The following is a 24340-nucleotide window of genomic DNA, read 5'->3' as shown; positions in this document are numbered from 1 at the left end:
TTTTCAGATGAGAGCAAGTTTTGTATTTCATTTGGAAACCAAGGTCCTAGAGTCTGGAAGAAGGGTGGAGAAGCTCATAGCCCAAGTTGCTTGAAGTCCAGTGTTAAGTTTCCACAGTCTGTGATGATTTGGGGTGCAATGTCACCTGCTGGTGTTGGTCCATTGTGTTTTTTGAAAACCAAAGTCACTGCACCCGTTTACCAAGACATTTTGGAGCACTTCATGCTTCCTTCTGCTGACCAGCTTTTTAAAGATGCTGATTTCATTTTCCAGCAGGATTTGGCACCTGCCCACACTGCCAAAAGCACCAAAAGTTGGTTAAATGACCATGGTGTTGGTGTGATTGACTGGCCAGCAAACTCACCAGACCTGAACCCCATAGAGAATCTATGGGGTATTGTCAAGAGGAAAATGAGAAACAAGAGACCAAAAAATGCAGATGAGCTGAAGGCCACTGTCAAAGAAACCTGGGCTTCCATACCACCTCAGCAGTGCCACAAATTGATCACCTCCATGCCACGCCGAATTGAGGCAGTAATTAAAGCAAAAGGAGCCCCTACCAAGTATTGAGTACATATACAGTAAATGAACATACTTTCCAGAAGGCCAACAAGTCACTAAAAATGTTTTTTTTAATTGGTCTTATGATGTATTCTAATTTTTTGAGATAGTGAATTGGTGGGTTTTTGTTAAATGTGAGCCAAAATCATCACAATTAAAAGAACCAAAGACTTAAACTACTTCAGTCTGTGTGCACTGAATTTATTTAATACACGAGTTTCACAATTTGAGTTGAATTACTGAAATAAATGAACTTTTCCACGACATTCTAATTTATTGAGATGCACCTGTATAAACTTTGAATTGGTGATGTTCTGTATGCTCCTAAGGCCAGTCGAATACCTTGGTAGTGAACAGTATCTAGAAGTCGTATAGATCTCCTGGGTGATCCATAAATGATGCTTCCATAATCCATCTTTGAGCAAATCAAGGTTCTGTACAGATTCAAGAGTTAAACTGTCTGTTCCCCATTTGGTTGTGGATAAAACCTTTAAAACATTCATAGCTTTAAAACATTTATTTTTCAATAATTTAATATGAGGGATAAAAGACAGCTTACTATCAAAGTTGATACCAAGGAACCTGTTCTCTTTAACGACTTTGATGGGGACTCGGTCCATATACAACTCTGGTTCATTGTGCAACGAATGGAGCTGACAGAAATGCATACAGACAGTTTTTGTTTGTGAGAACTTGAAACTATTCTGAGTTGACCAGGAGTGCATTTTGTTTATCTTCAGTTGTATTTCTCGCTCGATAGTAAGCATGTACTTGCTTCTGTAGCAAATGCAGATATCGTCTACATATAAACTACAATGAACATCAGAACCAATGACTTTCGCAATGCTGTCTATTTTAATACTAAAGAGAGTTACTGATAGAATACTACCTTGAGGTACTCCGAATTCTTGTTTATGTAGATTAGACAAGGTGTTTGCTACCTTTACTCTAAAAAGTCTGTTTGATAAAAAAAAAAATGTTCAATGAAGATTGGCAGGTGACCTCTAAAATTAATTAGATACAGATCCTTTAAAATGCCATGTTTCCATGTCATGCCATAGGCTCTTTCTAGATTAAAGACAGCTAAACTGTATATATATATATATATATATATATAAAAAATTAAAAAAAACACACACAGCAAAAGTTGCCAAACAGTTACCATAACATTACAGTAAAATACTATACTTAATTCAACAATGAATTACTGTGAAATTACAGCTTTTCCCTGTATATATTCTTTGTAATTTTACGGCCAAATTTTAGTAGAATTACACATTTTTATTGTTAGAAAACATCTCTAAAATGTAATAAAATCAAGGAAATACTGCATAAATACAATTAAAGCCCACAATTTGAAGGTTGCTATCTTTTAAATAACAGCGGAATTATGTTGTTTCATAGAATTATTCAATCATTCTACAATATGTGCCTGTCAAAGTACACATTTTTAAAAGTAAAATAATTATTTAAATTAGTCTCTTTACTGTTTTTTAAATCTTATTTAAAAATTTTCAAGAGGTAATCTGTCAATAAATGTTCTTAACCTATAAATTTACAATGCATAACCGTTAAATATTGGTTGACCTGCCTACAAACTATTATGATGTACTGTTTATCCATGCGATCTCACTGTTACAGCACTGAATTCTATTGGTTAAATACAGAAAAATAATGTAAAATTACATGTAATTAACCCTATATAAAAGTTTATGGTTAGTGTGTTCACAGATCTAAGCTTTTATTTTTTGTGATCATTCAATATATTCACAGAAATTCATAGAACATTTTAAATTTCTAAAATCAAATAATCCATTAAATATGCAACACTTTCCAATTCATTTACAGTGCTTGGGATGTAATAACATTTTAAGTTTCTATTAAAACCACCTTAAGATCTACCAATTTTACAATATATACCTATAAGTATACGTATTTTTGTGGTTCTTTTGTTCTTCAAATTACAGGTTTTATACAGGAATCAATATGCTTAATTATGTTAACATTTTACTTCAGCAGATAAAAGAATGGTGTACTTTAATTTTACATATATACATACCAACCAATACACTACTGCTCTTTTAAAACAATGTGAAGCTATTGGCCAGAACAATAAAAGCGCAACAACAATACATGCTTTCAATTTTTTATTTTGACAGTTGAAATTCAACAATCATGACAATTGAACCAACCATTCAAAATAAATACAAAATGGAAGCAAAGAAATGGTTACTGTGGATCTTTACAATAATGCTTCTAAGGTTTTAAAGATTTACTAATTACCTTCTATATAATTCTCAATTTATCTGTAGTATGGACTGTATCAGTATACATTTATTAAAAGATTCAGATTAGAAAATATTATTTGGACATGGTGGTACTGCCATGTAGGGGTGGGAATTTGGGGGAATCTCACGATTCAGTTTGATTCCGATTCTTGGTGTTACAATTAGATTTAAATCAATTCTTAATTCACGACTCAAAATCATTTGATTCAATAAAAAGAGCACTGTGTGTCAAACCCGACTCCCTCTGCCCACTGAGCTGCAAATGAAGCATTAAGCTGCTCCTGAAGAGACATTGTCTGACTAACAGAAAAAAAACTGCGTAGTTATATAATATATATATATATATATATATATATATATATATATATATATATATATATATATATATACACACACACACACACACACACGTGCTCAAAAGTTTGCATACCCTGGCAGAAATTGTGAAATTTTGGCATTGATTTTGAAAATATGACTGATCATGCAAAAAACAAAACAAAAAAAAAAAAAAAACAAGTATTTTATTTAAGGAGTGATCATATGAAGCCATTTATTAATCACATAGTTGTTTGGCTCCTTTTTAAACCATAATGATAACAGAAATCACCCAAATGGCCCTGATCAAAAGTTTACATACCCTTGAATGTTTGGCCTTGTTACAGACACACAATGTGACACACACAGGTTTAAATGGCAATTAAACGTTAATTTCCCACATGTGGCTTTTTAAATTGCAATTAGTGTCTGTGTATAAATAGTCAATGAGTTTGTTATCTCTCACGTGGATGCACTGAGCAGGCTAGATACTGAGCCATGGGGAGCAGAAAAGAACTGTCAAAAGACCTGCGTAACAAGGTAATGGAACTTTATAAAGATGGAAAAGGATATAAAAAGATATCCAAAGCCTTGAAAATGCCTGTCAGTACTGTTCAATCACTTATTAAGAAGTGAAAAATTCGGGGATCTCTTGATACCAAGCCAAGGTCAGGTAGACCAAGAAAGACTTCAGCCACAACTGCCAGAAGAATTGTTCGGGATACAAAGAAAAACATAACGGGTAACCTCAGGAGAAATACAGGCTGCTCTGGAAAAAGACGGTGTGGTTGTTTCAAGGAGCACAATATGACGATACTTAACAAAAGTGAGCTGCATGGTCGATTTGCCAGAAAGAAGCCTTTACTGTGCCAATGCCACAAAAAAGCCCGGTTACAATATGCCCGACAACACTTTGACACGCTTCACAGCTTCTGGCACACTGTAATTTGGAGTGACGAGACCAAAATAGAGCTTTATGGTCACAACCATAAGCGCTATGTTTGGAGAGGGGTCAACAAGGCCTATAGTGAAAAGAATACAATCCCCACTGTGAAGCATGGTGGCGGCTCACTGATGTTTTGGGGGTGTGTGAGCACTAAAGGCACGGGAAATCTTGTGAAAATTGATGGCAAGTTGAATGCAGCATGTTATCAGAAAATACTGGTAGACAATTTGCATTCTTCTGCACGAAAGCTGCGCATAGGACGCTCTTGGACATTCCAGCACAACAATGACCCTAAGCACAAGGCCAAGTTGACCCTCCAGTGGTTACAACAGAAAAAGGTGAAGGTTCTGGAGTGGCCATCACAGTCTCCTGACCTTAATATCATTGAGCCACTCTAGGGAGATCTCAAACGTGTAGTTCATGCAAGACGAACAAAGACTTTGCATGACCTGGAGGCATTTTGCCAAGACGAATGGGCAGCTATACCACCTGCAAGAAATTGGGGCCTCATAGACAACTATTACAAAAGACTGCACGCTGTCATTGATGCTAAAGGGGGCAATACACAGTATTAAGAACTAAGGGTATGCAGACTTTTGAACAGGGGTCATTTCATTTATTTCTTTGTTGCCATGTTTTGTTTTATGAATGTGCCATTCTGTTATAACATACAGTTGAATATGAATCCCATAAGAAATAAAAGAAATGTGTTTTGCCTGCTCACTCATGTTTCCTTTAAAAATGGTACAAATATTACCAATTCTCCAAGGGTATGCAAACTTTTGAGCACAACTGTATATACAGGTGCATCTCAATAAATTAGAATGTCGTGGAAAAGTTCATTTATTTCAGTAATTCAACTCAAATTGTGAAACTCATGTATTTAATAAATTCAATGCACACAGACTGAAGTAGTTTAAGTCTTTGGTTCTTTTAATTGTGATGATTTTGGCTCACATTTAACAAAAACCCACCAATTCACTATCTCAAAAAATTAGAATACATCATAAGACCAATAAAAAAAACATTTTTAGTGAATTGTTGGCCTTCTGGAAAGTATGTTCATTTACTGTATATGTACTCAATACTTGGTAGGGGCTCCTTTTGCTTTAATTACTGCCTCAATTTGGCGTGGCATGGAGGTGATCAGTTTGTGGCACTGCCGAGGTGGTATGGAAGCCCAGGTTTCTTTGACAGTGGCCTTCAGCTCATCTGCATTTTTTGGTCTCTTTTTTCTCATTTTCCTCTTGACAATACCCCATAGATTCTCTATGGGGTTCAGGTCTGGTGAGTTTGCTGGCCAGTCAAGCACACCAACACCATGGTCATTTAACCAACTTTTGGTGCTTTTGGCAGTGTGGGCAGGTGCCAAATCCTGCTGGAAAATGAAATCAGCATCTTTAAAAAGCTGGTCAGCAGAAGGAAGCATGAAGTGCTCCAAAATTTCTTGGTAAACGGGTGCAGTGACTTTGGTTTTCAAAAAACACAATGGACTAACACCAGCAGATGACATTGCACCCCAAATCATCACAGACTGTGGAAACTTAACACTGGACTTCAAGCAACTTGGGCTATGAGCTTCTCCACCCTTCCTCCAGACTCTAGGACCTTGGTTTCCAAATGAAACACAAAACTTGCTCTCATCTGAAAAGAGGACTTTGGACCACTGGGCAACAGTCCAGTTCTTCTTCTCCTTAGCCCAGGTAAGACGCCTCTGACGTTGTCTGTGGTTCAGGAGTGGCTTAACAAGAGGAATACAACAACTGTAGCCAAATTCCTTGACACGTCTGTGTGTGGTGGCTCTTGATGCCTTGACCCCAGCCTCAGTCCATTCCTTGTGAAGTTCACCCAAATTCTTGAATCGATTTTGCTTGACAATCCTCATAAGGCTGCGGTTCTCTCGGTTGGTTGTGCATCTTTTTCTTCCACACTTTTTCCTTCCACTCAACTTTCTGTTAACATGCTTGGATACAGCACTCTGTGAACAGCCAGCTTCTTTGGCAATGAATGTTTGTGGCTTACCCTCCTTGTGAAGGGTGTCAATGATTTTCTTCTGGACAACTGTCAGATCAGCAGTCTTCCCCATGATTGTGTAGCCTAGTGAACCAAACTGAGAGACCATTTTGAAGGCTCAGGAAACCTTTGCAGGTGTTTTGAGTTGATTAGCTGATTGGCATGTCACCATATTCTAATTTTTTGAGATAGTGAATTGGTGGGTTTTTGTTAAATGTGAGCCAAAATCATCACAATTAAAAGAACCAAAGACTTAAACTACTTCAGTCTGTGTGCATTGAATTTATTTAATACACGAGTTTCACAATTTGAGTTGAATTTCTGACATAAATGAACTTTTCCACGACATTCTAATTTATTGAGATGCACCTGTACATATACACACATTGTGTGTGTATATATATATATATATATATATATATATACACACATTGTGTGTGTATATATATATATATATATATATATATATATATATATATCTATACACACACACACAATTAAGAATTAAAATGGTGAAATAATAGGGTAAAGTGTTCTTAATATTTTTATCTGTATAACCCCCCCCCCCCCAATACAAAGCACAAGGGCCAATCACAGAACCTAACACTGAAACAGTTGTTACAGTCCTTAAAAGGGGCCTACACACAGTTGTTTAGTGCATTTTCAGCAGTAACAGTAAAGATGGAAAGTGTGCTGAAAAAATTTAAAGGATTGGGACTTTGAAGGTGGGGTATGCGATTCTAATCCAATACACGTCTTTTTGTCAAATTCAGGGAATATCTCCTCACAGTATGCTAGTTGTCCGTTCAGTGTGTGCGCTGAAAAAATACTCCGGTGTTTGTATAGAGCCCTGGCTCTGTAAATGGGAAATAAACAAAGTGGCTGGGACCTAGCCACACACCACTATTCCAGCCATGATTTGTGTGTCAGGGAATGTTACATTACTTGCTCACAGACATTCAGCTTACTTTCTAGCTTGCCAAGATATGCTGTTGTTGTGATGTTAGCTATAGTAGCAGTTGAGTTGTGAGTATCGCTGTCTGGAGCTGGTTTGCTGGCTCTGGGAAACTGTCTCATCCTCTCTGGCTGTTAGCTTCGCAGCAGCAACTATAGAGACAGCTTGCTAACCTGCAACCTAGCTAAGCTAACCCACAACCTAGCTAACGTTAGTTACATTACTTGCGGTGTCGTTGTTCGCTCTATTCCATGACAATACCATGATATCGCATACCCCACCTTTAACTATATGAAATGCTCACATCAAATATCTCATAGAATGACATGTCACTGTTCATTATCACTGTGCACTTTAGTTTTCTTCAGTCTCAATTCACTCACCCTTACCCGTCACTACATAACAGTTTTAACATTATCTCTGAGAAAGATGTCAGTCATCTTAGGAGGCATCCATAAGGAAGAAAATTCCATAACTCCAGGCTTTGGACACTTCTCTCAATGATCTTGTTAGCCATCATTAAACCAGTGGCCACCGCCACATCTGTGAAAAGATCAAATCAAACTGTTTATCTGTTTGAACCTGCAACCTGTGTACAGTAATTCTGACACATCCTGTGCACTTTTTAGATCAATTTACTGTAACGTACTGTAACGTAAAATGTAAAAATCTGAAATCATGATAACTGTTGTTGTTATCATTAGTAATTGTAGTATTAGTATCTGAATTAGCTGATCAGCTGGAAGTTACTGAATTTCAATGACTGATTTTCTACTTTGCTCTGTTATTGTAACTAACACTTAAGAGTGTGTTGTCAGGCATAATAAGAAGTTTGATAATATAACCTGCTGGCAAATTCATAAAAATAAAAAAATAAAATATTGAATCATAGTATGTGTAGTTGTAGCACTAACATTCCAGCCTTCATACTGCATCAATTTGGTTATTCCATTTTCTAATGTTGTGTGAACAACCAAAAAACATACCTTAGTCACGTCTGTTGCTTGTAGGAATCTTCTGAAGACGTGGGAACACAGCGAAATATGGTCCTGATGACTGGGTTGAACTGAGGTTTTCTGACATATCAGGGACAGAAGTGACAAAAAACAGAAAAAACAAAAAAGCACAGAAATAAGATAAGGGTTAAAATCCACTATTCACTATAAGGGTTAATTGTAATCACTATTTAAGTACGGTTCCAACACATTTTCTGTGTCAAAATGCTACACAAATTTAACAAGGTTTTCATTATTAATTTAGTCAGCTTTATAACAGTAATCACATATAACGTTAGCTCTTTGGACTTCTATCAAGAGCTAACTGCATCTTTCACGTTTACTGCCAAGTTAGCACATTAAAAATAAGCTCAATAATACAACAACGACCACTACAAACTAAGTAACATTTGTTTGCCTGTACTGAACTTAACAGATGCACCATCAAATTAAATTTCTAAGACTAACGTACCTCAGCTCGTTAAAGGGGTTAAAACTTCAGCTCTGGTATTGTTTTGATAGCCTAAATCTGTACACTTTGACAACTTAGCTTAACCTTGCTGTTAGCTTGCACTAGCTTGACATCTGAACGCCACTATTCATAAAAGTAACTAAAAACAAAGTAAGCTGTTTTCACTCCCAGCAAAGCAGCGGATATTTGACAAAAATAAAACCAATACATTACCTTTAGTTGATCCTAAACATTAACACTTGGCGTGAACACGGACTTCTGTGCAGCCAGGCTGTCTCTTCCTTCTTCAGACAGACAGCTCTCCCGCGGCGCAGCTGGCGCTCAGATTCAAACAACTGATTCTCGGGCATTCATTGGCTGAACAGTTCCGGCAACGACGATTTTGTCCAATCACAACACAGAACTGTTTGCTGATCTCATTTTCTGTGGTTTACAATAAAGTTGTATTCTGCCAAATATAAAATGATATTACAATTTACCACATTTTTTAAAGAAAATAGTAACGAATTACTTAAAGCTAGGGTGTGTAATCCAGAGAGGCTAGCAGTTAGCAAGCTAGCTTTGAAAGCATAGAGCCCGCCCTCGCTTCAGAGGTGTCTCCAAAGCCACGCTTCCTCTATCACACATGAACACACACACAGATCAGAGTCTAAACGCCAGGACGAGAGACTTGTTGGTGGAATCCATCGCAACGGTTTCAGATGTCAGATTAGCGTTGAGATAATTCGTAAATGTACACAAACTACATGAGCTAAATACTTCATTACATTAACAATATATATAAAAAACAAATCAAACCATGTAATTACCTGTCCAAAAGAAAAACAGCAACCATGGCGTCATTTTTCAGACCCTTTGAATCCCACAGTTGCCTCCAGCGTGGAAAAGCAATGCCAGTGTTAATTATGCTTTTAGCACGCTCTTGATCCAGACGATTTTTCGTTGTAGAAGTTTCTAACACGGTCTTTTTTTTTTTTTTTTTTTTTGTTGTTGTTTACTTTTACTGGTGGTTCAGGAGTAACATAAGGTAGCTGCGGTTCGCCTTCCATTCTCACGCTCGCTCTCTGCACAGCTTGCTGCACACAAGATGCGCGGCGGTATGCAAATATAGATTGACAGACAGAAAGGACATCCTATCATTACATTCGGACCGAATGCAATGATTGGTCGATCATTTTTTAGTCCTGTCCCTTCCACAGAATATATATATATATATATATATATATATATATATATATATATATATATATATATATATATATATATATATATATATATAAATATGGGGTTTTTTGTACATTTTGACCACTTAAATTATTGATTGCTATCAGGATGTGAAGAGACTTTCAACCAGTATAACAAAAAATGTTTCTGGAAAAGATTGCACACCTTAGCTTTAACAGTTTGACATTATTAAATTATTTGCATCAAAATATCCTTTATTATTTTATTCCCGGTGGGTGTTTCTGTGTATGTATGAAGGACCAGTGCATTATAATAAAAACAAGTATTGTGCTAGAGCGTAGAAATTAAAATATCCCTGTCCAAATATATTTTTACTTTTAAATCATTAATATTTGACCATAAGCCCAGGTTTGGTCAAATGCAGATGTTAAGCTACTGTTTTTGGTTAAATGTAATGTCTTTGTTGAGTGGAACTTAAATACATTTACCATGCATTTAATGTTAGAAAATGGAAAATTACAGTTAAGTTGCAGTTGTCGTATTTTTTTATGACACTGTATTGGAAGTAATTTTATAGAACAGTTCTGTAAAATTGATTTTCATTAGGTTTTATAATGTGTTTATTACTTAAAATTTACAGCAAACATACATACATTTTTGTGTTTTTAAATAAATGCGCACAGAGCAGGGAAAATGTAAAATTTATTGGTCAGTGTTTTTCCACTGATAACTGTGTTTTTACACTGATATCTACTAAATTAACACTCAAAACCATAAAAAAAAAAATTGTACAGTCGTGTTATAAAACGGTGGATTCTTATCATTTAAAGTTACAGACTTTGACTGTACTTTTACAGCAGATTTATTGAAAAACTAGGTTTTTCTGTATTTTACAGGTATATTCTTTAATTATGAAAAAGACAGAAAAAATCTGTAATTATTTATGGTAAATGTCAGTAAAAAAAATATCTAATGAAAGCATCACGATTATAGCTTTCAAGACAAATAAGATGGTCTGTAGTGCTTCGGCCTTTCCTGAAACCACATTGGGCATTACTTATGTGATGTTCAGATTCCAGTACCCAGACCAGGCGGTCATTGACCATCCTCTCCATTGTTTTACATAAGCAGCTGGTTAAGGCTACAGGGCGATAATTTATGGGATCACTATGGTCTTTTCCTGGCTTTGGAATAGGTTATTTCTGCTTCATGCCAAGCGGGTGGAATTTTTCCAGATATCCAGATGGATTTAAAAATTCTAAGGAGCATTTTTAGAAAGAGGTGGGGTAGATTCTTTAAAAATTTATAGTGGACTTTATCTGGTCCAACAGCTGTGTCGTGGGATTTTATTTTATTGCTCGCTGTAGCTCTTCCATGGAGAAGGGTTGGTTGTAGGGCTCTGCATTGCTAGAGCCTAAGTTAATCTTCTCTTTTTCTTGTTGAGCATGAAATATTCGAAAAGCAGGAAGACAGTTCTCAACAGATGAATTGCTTTCAAAAGTTTTTGCTAGAATGTTTGCAGTTTCTTGTTTTGACATCAGGAGTGTACCATGCTGTTTGATGTGTTGTATTTGAGGGCCATTGTTTTTTCCCTTTCCCATATTTGGTTTGATGAAATACTTGTCAAGTTGGAAACAAATCTTCTCCAGCTTTCCTTTTTAACTTAATTTATGATTCTTCTTGCTCGTGCTCTACTCATCTTGAGTTTGATAAGATTTTTAGTTGACGGGTGTCTAAAGAAAAGCCTTTCAGCTTTCTTCCCTTCTTTTATGGTTTCCTTACATTTATTATCAAACCATGGAAGTCGCCTACATTTCATATTTAAAGATGTTCTTGGGACTGTATCATTAGCTATAGCTATAAGTGTTTTAGTAAAATTCTGCATAGCATCAGGGCTGTCTTCTGGAAACTGTGCAAGCCTCTCATAACAGAGGGTTTGAAATTGAAACCAAGTAGCTTTTTTAATTTGCCATCTTTGTATATTTGTATCTTCCTCTCTTCCTTTGATGGTTACAATGATTGGGAAGTGGTCACTACCACAGAGGTCATGCCAGACTCTCCGTGATAGGTCCAATTACAATCCAGGCTGACAAATTGTTAAGTCAATCACAGAGGATGTTCCATGTTCCAGGTGTAAATAGGTATTTGATCCATTATTTAGAAGGCATAAAGTATGGTTATCTATAAAATCTTCAATATTCTTACCTTTTGTATTGCAATGATTGCTGCCCCACAGAAATTTGTGACTATTAAAAACACCCATGAGAATAAAGGGGGGTGGGAGCTGAGCAACAAGTTGATCTAGGTCCATGTGTGTCAAGTTTGAGTTTGGAGGAATGTAGATAGAAATGGCTGTGATGGTTTTCTGCAGAGTCAGTCATACTGCTGTCACCTGTAGGTTGCTTTTAATATTTATATGACTATGGATCACATCATTTCTTATTAAAATGTTAAACATTTTATAAGAGAGAGTACAATCTGATGGTAATTGTGTTTCCTGAAGGCATATGGCTATAGGATTGGTGATTGCAATTAAACGTTGTAGCTCTGTAAAATTAGCCCTGATACCATGACAGTTCCATTGGATGATAACATTATCCATTACCTGTTAGGAAGAATAGTTGGCCTGTATTCTTCGTCTTTGGGGGAGTATTACTATAATTTATAGTTTGGGGTTTATTTTTGTGCATCCAGGTAATATCTGTCTGGCAATCTATTGTTCTCATAGCTTTTTTTGCTGCAGAGGCAAAAGTTTTATTCAGAGTAAACACAGGGACAGCAGCCACCATTTTCTTTGCTTCAAGATAACGGATTCTCTTAGTACATCTGATCTTCTGTATTTCTTTTTCTTTGATCCACATAGGACACTGTTTTGATGCAGCTGGGTGGTCAACTGAGCAGTTACAACATTTAGGTGGTTTTTCACAACCCTCTTTGTCATGGCGCTCCTCCCCACAGTTGCAACAGATATGTTTGTTGTTGCAGCCATTGGATCTGTGTCCATACCTTTGACAGTTAAAACACCGCAGAGGGTTGGGTACAAATAGGTCCACCGGAACACTTAGGTATCCAATTCAAATTTTTTCTGGAAATAGCGGTTTATTAAAAGTGAGGATGTATGTACTAGTTTTGATAGTTCACTCTCCTCTCTTGATTATTATTCTTTTAACATTCGTTACACCTTGAGTCTTGAGCTCATGCGTTATTTCTTCTTCATCCACGTCATCCAGCTCTCTAGTGTGGATTACTCCTTTACTGTAATTCAGAGTTGGATGAGAGAAGGTCTTTATCTGTACTCCAGCTAACATGCTGGCATGTAGTAGGTTTTCAGCATTGGCCTTTTTACTGCACTCCACAAGAATTTGACCAGATCGAAGCTTTTTCACTTCTTTTACTGTACCTGCAATTCCTGCAATACTCTTTTGTATAGCAAAAGGGGAAAGTTTGCTGATTGGAAAGTCTGGAGCAGCAGCTTCAATGATGATACATTTTGGCCAGTCATCATTATTCGGTACAGAGGCATCTTTGTTTTCTGAAGTATTATCAGTGTCCAAGTCCAAAAACCTTTTTTTGAGTTGTGTTTTGTAGCCATGTTTTAGGTTTTCAGTTTCATCATCTCTGCTCCCCACTCACCTTGGAGCTCAAAAGAGAGAGATGCACAGCACAGCAGATCTCCAGCTGATTATGCATCAGGGATACAGGGATGATATACTCAAGCAAACTGAGCAACAAGTTGCTCAATTTACTTGACCGACCTTTAGCCAACGCCTACTGGGAGACTGAGAAATATCTGATGTTCAGTTATCCTACCTAGAGCAGTCCCAGGGCAAGTCTTGACCAGCCAATTGATTGGATCGAGCCATTCCAACCTCCCGCCTAGGTAAAGTAGGAGCCAAAATAACATGTTGAAATAATGGAGTCCGCAGCAAACCGCATTTCTCAGGGACCAGGATCTCTTCCTCCACCAACATGGGTCGCAACTCACGGCAAATGAGTCATCTCTTTTCCTATTTCTTATAATAGTAAAGAGGTAAAAAAGGGATCTATTAAACTCTGGGTTCTTACAGAGTGATGGAAAAACCTTTATAGCTGTGACCCTAGCAAGGGGGGCTTGAGGGTTGTTCTCTCTTGCCCAAGGAGAAGACACTAGCACTACGGAGGGAAGGAGCGCGCCACTGTTCCTTTCACGGGCTACCATCATAAAGATGGGTCCCGTGCCGTACCCGAGCTTCCAATTAATTAAAATTAAGATATTTTTCAATAAAAGTGATCCCAACTGAACTATATTTTAAATATGCACTTGTAATGAATACACTTACCCTCAACAACAGGTGGGTAGAGAGTAGCCAGAATTTTGACAGGGGACCTCTGGTACAGCTGCACAACAGACTCATTCATTGGATCCTTGTTCTTGTACAACCAGCCAACGATGTTGTAATCCACAGTTCCAGCATAGTGAACCAGAGAGAAGTGGGCCTCAGTTTTGCCTTTGGCAGGCTTTGGTTTCTGGAAAGCTGCACACTTGCCAAGGTGCTGATCATACAGCTTGTTTTATAATTTGTCTTTGCTGGCAACTCTTGTTGCTTAGTACATGTTACTACTACATACCTGTGGCACGGTTTGACCTTTGGTCACATACTCATTTCCGACCTTCACTCTGGGGTAGCACAAAGCCTTCAGAATATCAGCAGAGTTCAAGCCCAGAAGGTATGCGAATTTGTCAGCCTCTGCAATTATTTTTTTTTTACAAAAAATGTTTCTTGCCTTAAATAAAAAAAAAATGCAAATCTTAATGCAAATAAAGATCCCTCAAAGCATTCTTGATAACAAATAAGAACTATTTAGTCTCACCCTCTGTGCCATCAGGCTCAGCCTGCTCCTCACGCTGTTTCTGCTTGAAATTTATGTTGCCAAGATGCAGCACAGCTCCAGTAAACTTGTAGATAACAATCTTCTCCTCAGCACTAAAGCCCAGAATGTCAATAGCAGTCTAAAAAATTTATATTATTTTCAGTATATGCAGTAACAATTAAGAGGCATACTGTATATTTCAGTTGTTCTTAAAACTTACATCAGTTGCAACCAGCTCCTCTTTATTATCAATGCTTGCCACTGTGATCTGACCCTGACTGCACATGGAAGTCATAAGGGTTGGTGGTGATGAGTGTAATTTCTGTAAAATAAGCAGAGTGCTCATCACCAAGCCTTTTACAATATACACTGACATTTCAAAATGAAATTGAAAAACATTTGTGCAGCTACCAATCAGCTCAGGCTTATGGTTGGTCATCATCTGGTAGAAGATGTGGTAGCCTCTCTCATCTGGAAGCTGGAATGTCACTCTAGACTTCAAAAGAAGATCTGATGAGAGAATGTAATGAAGTCATGTTCTGAAGAGTGATAGACAAAGAAGAATATACAGATTGATAAATTAAAAGCATATCCACGTACAGTGTTGGGGAGTAAAGGAATACATGTAACGGGATTACGTATTTAAAATACAAAATATAAGTAACTGTATTCCACTACAGTTACAATTTAAATCATTTGTAATTAGAACACAGTTACATTCAAAAATTATTTTGATTACTGAAGAGATTACTTTGCATTTTATTGTCATTTGTTTCATTTAATATTTAGTCCTTTAAGATGGAAAACATTTTTACATATAAATGATGTGATCCAAAGTGCATTTGAACAGCGGTGAAACGTTTTCTTATGATGTGTTACATTCATACAAGCAGACAAAGAAGTAAATTTAGAGCAGAAGAAATAGAAATAAACCTTGTGTAATTTGTCAGCTTTACGCTAAGCTAAAATGCTATTTCTAGCCATTTCATATGCACATGTTACCAGGCACAATTATATTTTTTTATCAAGAAAATTCATGTTGGATCATAATTTCTTTTTTTCTAGTAAGACCTTTGATATTAGGGCAAAAATCGTATTCTTGATAATAATTTTGTAATTGTTTTCCTGTAAAAATATCTAAAATCCTTAAAACAAGATCAGTTAGATTTATCTTGTTTTAGAAACAACACTGCATAAGATATTTAGGTTTTTCAGAGAATGTATTTTTAACATGTGTATTTTGTCTTACTGTACTGGCAGAGTTTTTATAGTCAAAACAAGTGAAAAAATCTACTACTGCTGAAGAAGTAATCCAAAGTATTTAGAATACGTTACTGACCTTAAGTAATCTAACAGAATACGTTACAAATGACATTTTACAGCATGTATTCTGTAATCTGTAGTGGAATACATTTCAAAAGTAACCCTCCCAACCCTGTCCACGTACATGTCTCAAAATCAGCACTAGCCAGTTTTTCAGCTGTGCCAAAGCGAATTCTAATGAATTTACCCTGTTTAGAACAAAATAACATCGGAGTTGCTATTGTGCAAAGACAGAAGGCTATATAAAATATGAACAGACTTCTCAGGCAACAGTGTATAGAAAAATGTAATAGAACATTCCAATTGTACTGCATGTAAATAAAAAACTGGTGAACTTACAAAACGAGAAGAGTTGTCTTTTCTCACAGTCTTGGCATTACCATACGCCTCAAGCAGAGGGTTGGCTGCAATGATCTGGTCCTCAAGAGATCCCTGTTTCGTGCCAAGGATTTACATTTATTTTCTGTTTCATGTTTGCAGTCAGTGATTGGTATATTGCAAATTCAGCTGACAATGCTCAATATAGTAATCATATTTTTTGTGACACTGTATCATTTAAAATAATATATTTCACATAAAGATATGAACATAGTTTTATATCTCATACCTGCATTTTGCCAGAAGCTTGCTCTTTCTTCTCACCCACCACTGCAACTGTGGCAAAGTACTGGATGACATGTTTGGTGTTCACAGTCTTTCCAGCATCAGATTCTCCACTGGTTTATGAGAGATGATAAGACAAAAGATGATCAGACATGTGCAAGTTCCATGAGAAGAAAGCTTAACTGTTCTTTACATCTCAAAGAAGTAGATACATACGTAATAAGGACAGACTGGTTCTCTCTGTCTGTAAATTCAAAGGCAATAACTTTTTGATGAAAAAGTAATTGTTTGATGAAAACTAAAGACCAGATATCCACATATCAGAATTACCTTTTTATAATCTAGATCTTACCAGTAAGCATGAACTGATAGGCATTGTCAGAGACAGAGAAGATGTGGGGTGGGGCCTCCATACGCTTTTTGCCTCTGTAGGCAGCCACCACTTCTGCATCATACACTGGGAGCCACTTGTAGGGGTTCACAGTAGCACAGAACAGTCCAGAGTATGAAATGAGCAGATAAGTTGTCAGATTACAGCATCATGGTAAAAATGAACTTGAATACTGTTTTACGTAGCTTCTTAACTCACATAGATCATCCAAGCTGCATAACGCTCTTTGAGGTTATACAGCACAGAGGGTTCATTGAGATGGGTCATCATGGCCATGTCCTCAATCTTGTCAAACTTGGGAGGATTCATTGGGTGGACATCATCCTTCTTAGCAACTCTCTCCTATAAATGTCATCCAGCATATATTGATTTATCAAGACTATGTAACTGATTGGTTTGAGATGAGAATTCAATTTTTTTATGAATCGTGGAAAATTCACCTCCTTAGTGTCAAGCACAATAACGGTGACTTTGCCACCATCTTTGTTCTTGATTGTTCCTTTGACATACAACTCTTTGGGATCAACCACATAGCAGGCAGTCTTAGCATCAAAGGGATTGCTCTGAGCCTCAATTCTCTCCTTCTCAGGTTTGCGGAGTGGTGGTGGCATAGTGGGCTAAAGCACATAACTAGTAGAAGGTTGCTGGTTCGATCCCCACAAGCCACCACCATTGTGTCCTTGAGCAAGACACTTAACTCCAGGTTGCTCCGGGGGGATTGTCCCTGTAATAAGTGCACTGTAAGTCGCTTTGGATAAAAGCATCTGCCAAATGCATAAATGTAAATGGCAGCCTTACCATAAATGGCCATCTCTGCGTCCGTCCTCATGGTGGCGGCTTACTAAAAATGTAAAAAGAAGCACTATAGTAATCAAATGTGCAATTCATACACTGTATTCACTAAGAGTCTCACTTAGTTTAGCTGTTTATTACTAAAATGCAAATGTCAACAAAGGGATACAAAAAATTGTGTGAAAACACTTGTTCTTAATTTATGGAGTCTTTGATTAAATGAAAACAAATACACAGATGAAGACAAAATGGAAAAATATCCTTTTAAATCCACGTTTTCTCTCTTATTCCCAGACAGTTCTGTATACCACATATTTAGATTTTATACATGTGTGGGAAAATGTCAGGAATCAAAATTTGGCTGCAGAAAACATAAGCCTAATTTATCAAAAACGTCAGCACAGTTGACAATATATGACAAACAGCTGACATAAGCATACATTCATACATTTGACAACAGACTGCTTATCCATCTGCATCTTCAATGAAGCAATATAATGTATGGGGCAACTACCTTCCTTCTAGAGACCAGATGAAGCTTCTACCGACCAGTCAAGAAATACAGTTACACATAAACTACATTTAGTCATAGGATGCATCTCTGCATGTTGGATGCCCGGGCCTGGTTGAAGCTGGTGATATGCAAGAGGATGATTTGTTTTGTGCAGTGAGAGGCTTTTATTCAGCATCGGTGGATTACCTCCAAAACTGGAGCCACTCATTGGAGAACACAGAAAAACTTGAGAGGGCCCAGGCATCTTTCCTGAGAGACATCCCAGAGTGGAAAGACATTCAGAGCAGCTTCGAACATTTCTACTCCAGAATCCCCGCTCGTATGCCTCCGACACACTACAGGACTTTCAAAGACGTCGGATTGTGGTACCGTTCATATTACACAACTGTCTGTCTTGTCATGGAAGTCGTAGGGTTTTCAAATTACACGAAGAATCAGCGACAGGGGCGAACACATTACAAAACATTTCACTACTGACGAATCCCCGACGACTCTGCCTGTACTCCAAATTACGTTTCACAACAGAGTACACGCGAGAAGTGATACGAGAAACGAAAACAAATGCATGATCATATGTTATGCATTTCAGAACATGATGTGTATGTTTTTAATCGCCTTTACATAATGTGTAAAAGCATCATACATTTTATTGGTTACAATATGAAAAAGTACCTCCTACTGCAGGGCTCGACAATAAGGACTGCCCGATGGCCCGGGGCCAGTTTGAGAGAGATTCGGGCCAGTTGCTAACGGTCACTTGCCCGATCAGGCCAGTGCTGCATTTATAACATTAGTGCAAGCAAACAACAAGTGAGAGAGCACAAAAATTACACAGAGCGAACAAAGTCTTCTTACCGAAGAGCGAGCGTGAATATATTTATCTCGCAAAGATGCGCGAGCTAGCGTGCCACTGGACGCGCCAAGGCACAGTCCTGTGCACGCACAAGATCATAAAGACACCGAGCGCACTCTCCTAGCACTGTCCTCGCTCTTTTCCAAGTGTCTTAGCAGCAGCTATTACCAATGTGTAGAAAATAGAAGGAAAAAATAAAATAAAAATAAAAACCCACTTAATGAATTTCGTAGTGGGATTTAACGTCTTGTGCAACATTTTAAGTATCCCCGCACATTCCGCGTTCACAGTGCGCGAAATCCCCACATTTTTCAATTGTACATGTTGGTGAAAAGCAGTAATCCACACATTGGAACACACACACACACACACACACACACACACACACAAAAAAACAGTTTCATTCTATAGGACTAAAAATACATGTCTCTCAGTGCATATGTCTCATCATCATCTCTCTCCGTGCAGCGTATATGGCAAGCCGAATTCACTTTTATTCATTCGCAGGATATGAATTGTTGATATCAACAATTCAATGTTCACTAGTTAGAATTCTAATTCTTGATATCAAGAATGTAATTTTCACTAGTGGAAATGCCAATTGTTGATATCAATAATTACATTTCTACTAGTAAAAACGTGAATTCTTGATATCTGTAATTTAATTTTCACTAGTAAAGTTTCACACCGATATGTCATTCACTCTTATTCAAAACGCAATTATTGACATAAAAAAATATTTTCTTACTAGTAAAAAAATATAATTTTTTGATATCAAGAATGTAATTTCTACTAGTGAAAATGCCAATTTTTGATATCAACAATTGAATTCCAACTAGCAAAAAATGTTCATTTTTGATATCCGATTTTCAGTTTTCACTAGTGGCAATTTTAATTTCTGATATCTGTTATGTAATTGTTACTAGTAAGAAAGTCTTGTTAGGTATAATTAATTACACTCCAAATTATTGATATCTGAAATCCCAATTGTAACATGTTGAAATGCATTTATAGATATCAAGAATTAACATTTTAACTAGTGAAAATGAATTTCTTGATATCAGAAATTTATATTTGACTAGTAACAATGTAATTGTTGATATCAAAAATGATATTTTTACTAGTAAGAAGTACATTCTTGATATCAAGAATTATCATTTTAACTACTTAATTTAATTGTTGATATCTGTAATGACCTTTGTATAGTTTTGGTGCCCTTTTAACTTTTAATCACATGTAGGATATGAATTGTTGATATCAACAATTCAATGTTCACTAGTTAGAATTCTAATTCTTGATATCAGGAATGTAATTTTCACTAGTGGAAATGCCAATTGTTGATATCAATAATTACATTTCCACTAGTAAAAACGTGAATTCTTGATATAAAAAATGACGTAATCACTCGCGGAAATACATTCTTGATATCAAAAATGGAATTTCAACTAGTAAAAACTATAATTCTTGATATCTGTAACTGAATTCTTACATGTAAAAAAGGAATTGTTACATGTTGAAATGTAATTTTTTACTAGTTAAAATGGTCATTTCAGATATCATAAATTCCTTTTTGGATATGTGCATAATAATGAGGAGTGCTTACGAGTTGCTTACATACCTTGTGAATATTTAAAAAGAAAGGTGTGGAACCTTGCAGGGGATACGCAAGCGGAAAAGAGAACTTTCTTCATCCCCACGATCCGTTTCCTCTGTCGTTTATAAACCACACTTTAATTTTTCATATCAACACCACAAGGTGTATATTATTTTATATTTAATAACATTGTATGATTTTGTAATGTGTATCGAGATACGTCCATCTGCAGAGCCGCAGAGCCACAGCAGTCTCAGGACCAGTGCAGTGTTAGCGCCATCTATAGTTTGGAGCATAATTTCTTACATTTGTTTGCTTTTTTAGATTTCAAATGTGCTGTTTTTACATCGATTTTGAATTGATTACTAAAACATTTAATGGTAGCCTTTTCAACACTTTTCAGTAAGGTTCCATGTGTTAACATTAGTTAATACAGTTTCATGAATTAGCAAAGAAAATGTTTTTAACAGCATTTATTATTCTCTGTTAATGTTAATGGGTAAAACATTGTTCTTTGTTAATTTATATTTTATGAACTAATGTTAACATTTACAACTTCTAATTTTAAAAATATATTAGTAAGTGTTGAAATTAACATTAACAAAGTTTAACAAATGCTGTTAATGTATTGCTCATTGTTTTTCAAGTTAACAAATGTTAACAAATGAAACTTTATTGTACGGTGTTACCCATTTGACTATATTAGGCCTATATGTGATCATTTGACTTCTTTCCTGTTCAAAGATTTCTTTAAAGTTACAAAGAGTACTTAAAAAAGACACAAAGAATGGGCATTTAATGTCATATGTATTTAATCAAATCAAATGTAGTACAATGCAAAATAAAATAAAAAAATCAATTACAGAATTGATAAGAAATTTAAATAATAATAAACTAAACTAAAATAATTATTTGAACAACAAAAGCTTGAGTGACTCAAAACCAAATCATTTAAAAAAAATAAATAAATACAACCTGATCGACAATCGAACTGTTTCCAGAATAATATTCATTATAAAACACATCTATACAGATCCAGTAGTTTGCAGATAAATACTTAGCTTAATAAAGTAATTGTTTACCAAAAATGCTAGATTTAATAAAACTTTACATAGACAACAACTTACCGTGCTTTCCGGCATGATTGTTCTGTCATTAACTCCGTCCGTAACATCAGTCCGGAGACTGCGGGCCTGAAACTGCTGTGACTTAAGGCCGATTTATACTTCTCTGTCAAACCTATACGGCTCTGTGGCTCAGCAGATGGATACTATTGTGTCTAATGTATCTGTGTGCTGTTGATAAATGTATGAAAACGTGTTCCTTCACTTTGCATAAAATCGTAGGCTAAATTAATGTTTGGGTAGGAGGAACAAGGATGAATAGATATAAAAATCTAACCAACTTGTGTGCCTGTGTGTGTAAAGAAGCCGTAAAAATAATGGTTTTCATGTTTTACTTTTTACTTAACCTTTGAGAAAATAAATTGGCTAAATCTTTATTATTATTATTATTATTATTACTATTTTATGCACTTTAGTTTAAAATGAAATGCACTAATTTAACAGCCGGGGCCTCGTTTCCCAATTACGATTGATCTTAGCGGTTAAGAGAGTTTTCTACCAACGAATTTATGAATGTTTGTTATTTTTAACGTGCGTTTCCCAAAACTGCGTTTAACATGAACGTGCGAGGACGCAGTTTAAGTGCTACTTAAGAGAGTCGCTGTCCGTGTGACAGTGCTGAAATGTGGCTGTAGTGCTGCTCGTCATTGCCACTTCATTATATTTGTGCGTATCTTTAAAAATGTTTGTAATTTACCTCGCTGGGAATATTGAAAAATATTTTCTTAAATGTACAACTTAATTCACCACATAATGACTGCATTTTGTTTTGCAGAACGATGAACATCAACAGGTTAAGGTAAAAATGATAATTTAGTCTCTTAGCCCTGTTGACAGCACTAACAATTACCTTGGCTTTCTAACTGAAAATAATAGACCTCATATATATATATATATATATATATATATATATATATATATATATATATATATATATATATATATATATATATATATATTGCTTATATTTAAGATTTACACATTTCAATTTCATAACATAATAATTGTGTGATCTTTAACTAATATTAATACAACTTACATTTATTCAAGTTTTATTGATTTAATATTGTTAAAGATTGCTAACTATAATTTGATAAAATTTTGTTATGAAATTAATATGTGTAATTATAATACATATAATACTTTCCATAAAGATAAAATTTCCGTTTTTTGGTTGAAAGGGTCCGCCCGTTATTATAAAAAAACATTTTTGCGCTTCTTGCACTTAATTACCATACAGTAACACACAGACGTACAATATTAACATTCTAGAAGATTCGTTTATGTTACTATGCGCTATTGTAACCCATTCCTCCACGATTTTGGCTTAGCAGGTAAGAAGACTTTTTCCTTGGACAGACAGCAGCAGATGTGGGAGGCGTTTAGCGCAGGGAGTGATTTTTTTTATTACTGGTTTCTTATGTCAGAAAAATCATGCAATGTCAAATTTAAACACTCATTTAAAACCATCAAACTATAGCTAAGACTAATTATTCGGACAAAACGCATCCCGATTGTAACTCCGTCGGCACACAGGACTGTACAACGACCCTTATTTGTGAATAATGAGCAGTATATTGCAGTTGGAATGAATAAAATTTACACCTGCTCCTTCTGTACTCCATTAATCCCGTTCGCCATTGCATTTATTAAAACGCTATGAAAACAAATGTATTACAAAATCAAACAATTTATTCAATATAAAAATTATATATTATAGAGACTAAACTCCCAGTCAGCATATGATGTGGCTTGCGATCTCTTACGCATCATCCATTGAGACAACACCTTGCAACAGCACCAGTTTTGTGCCCAGCAACAAGATTTTTCTGCGTATGGCATGTGTAGTTTACAGTTAGTGGTTGTTCTGGACAATATTTAATAAAAATTGAGCCAAATATGCAGAGCGGTACGAACTGTTATTCTGGCTAAAAGGATTAAGGCAGTAGAAGACGGCAGGTTTGCCAATCAGATGAAAGGGGCGTTGCAGTGCCGCCCACATATGCAAATCTAATATTGTTTTTCTTTTCCTTTTTTAACAATGGACAAAAAAGTAAAATTTAAATGAATTCTCATTTTCCGTTTCTGAAGCATTAAAAAAAAAAAAAAAAAAAAAAAAAAAACGTACAAAAATAAAAACAAGCTGTTTTACCCAAATGGTCTCCCTCCATTTTTGAACCTGCTACTATTGGCTCTAAAAGTGGATACATGGAAATCCAGGTTTCATTAATATTCATAAAGTCATTACCATAGCTATTCTTACCTGTTAAAATTGTATTTCTAGATATCCATAATAGTGTTTTTACTTGTTAAAATCACATTTAAGATATCAGTAATTCCATTTTCACTAGTTGCAAAGGCTATTTTAATTATCAAGGCAATAACTGTTACAAGTAGAGCTCCCTTTACTGATATCAATAATTACATTGTTAGTAAAATGTTCATTCTTGATATCAACAACTGAATTACAACTAGTGAAAATGGTAATTTTTGAATTTCAACATGTTACATTTGGTATTTCTGATATCTGGAAGTGGATTTCAGATATCAATAATTTGGAGTGTA

General features: G+C 35.8%; 1 long non-coding RNA gene and 1 pseudogene across 1 annotated transcript; both read right to left on the bottom strand.

The window, feature by feature from the left end:
• LOC127418012 (myosin heavy chain, fast skeletal muscle-like) overlaps positions 1-17727 on the bottom strand; it is a 28115-nt pseudogene extending 10388 nt beyond the window's left edge.
• Positions 6634-9599, bottom strand: LOC127422454 (uncharacterized). The gene is made up of 4 exons (XR_007894167.1): positions 9355-9599; positions 8759-8993; positions 8065-8154; positions 6634-7621 (listed from the first exon to the last, which is right to left on the bottom strand). It is a non-coding gene; the product is annotated as an uncharacterized LOC127422454 (long non-coding RNA).
• Positions 17728-24340: the final 6613 nt, after the last annotated feature.

The sequence above is a fragment of the Myxocyprinus asiaticus genome, chromosome 3 (assembly GCF_019703515.2).
Source record: "Myxocyprinus asiaticus isolate MX2 ecotype Aquarium Trade chromosome 3, UBuf_Myxa_2, whole genome shotgun sequence".
Lineage (NCBI taxonomy): Eukaryota > Metazoa > Chordata > Actinopteri > Cypriniformes > Catostomidae > Myxocyprinus > Myxocyprinus asiaticus.
The sequence above is the reverse complement of the archived record's forward strand: the minus strand, read 5'-3'. Positions and strand labels throughout refer to the sequence as shown.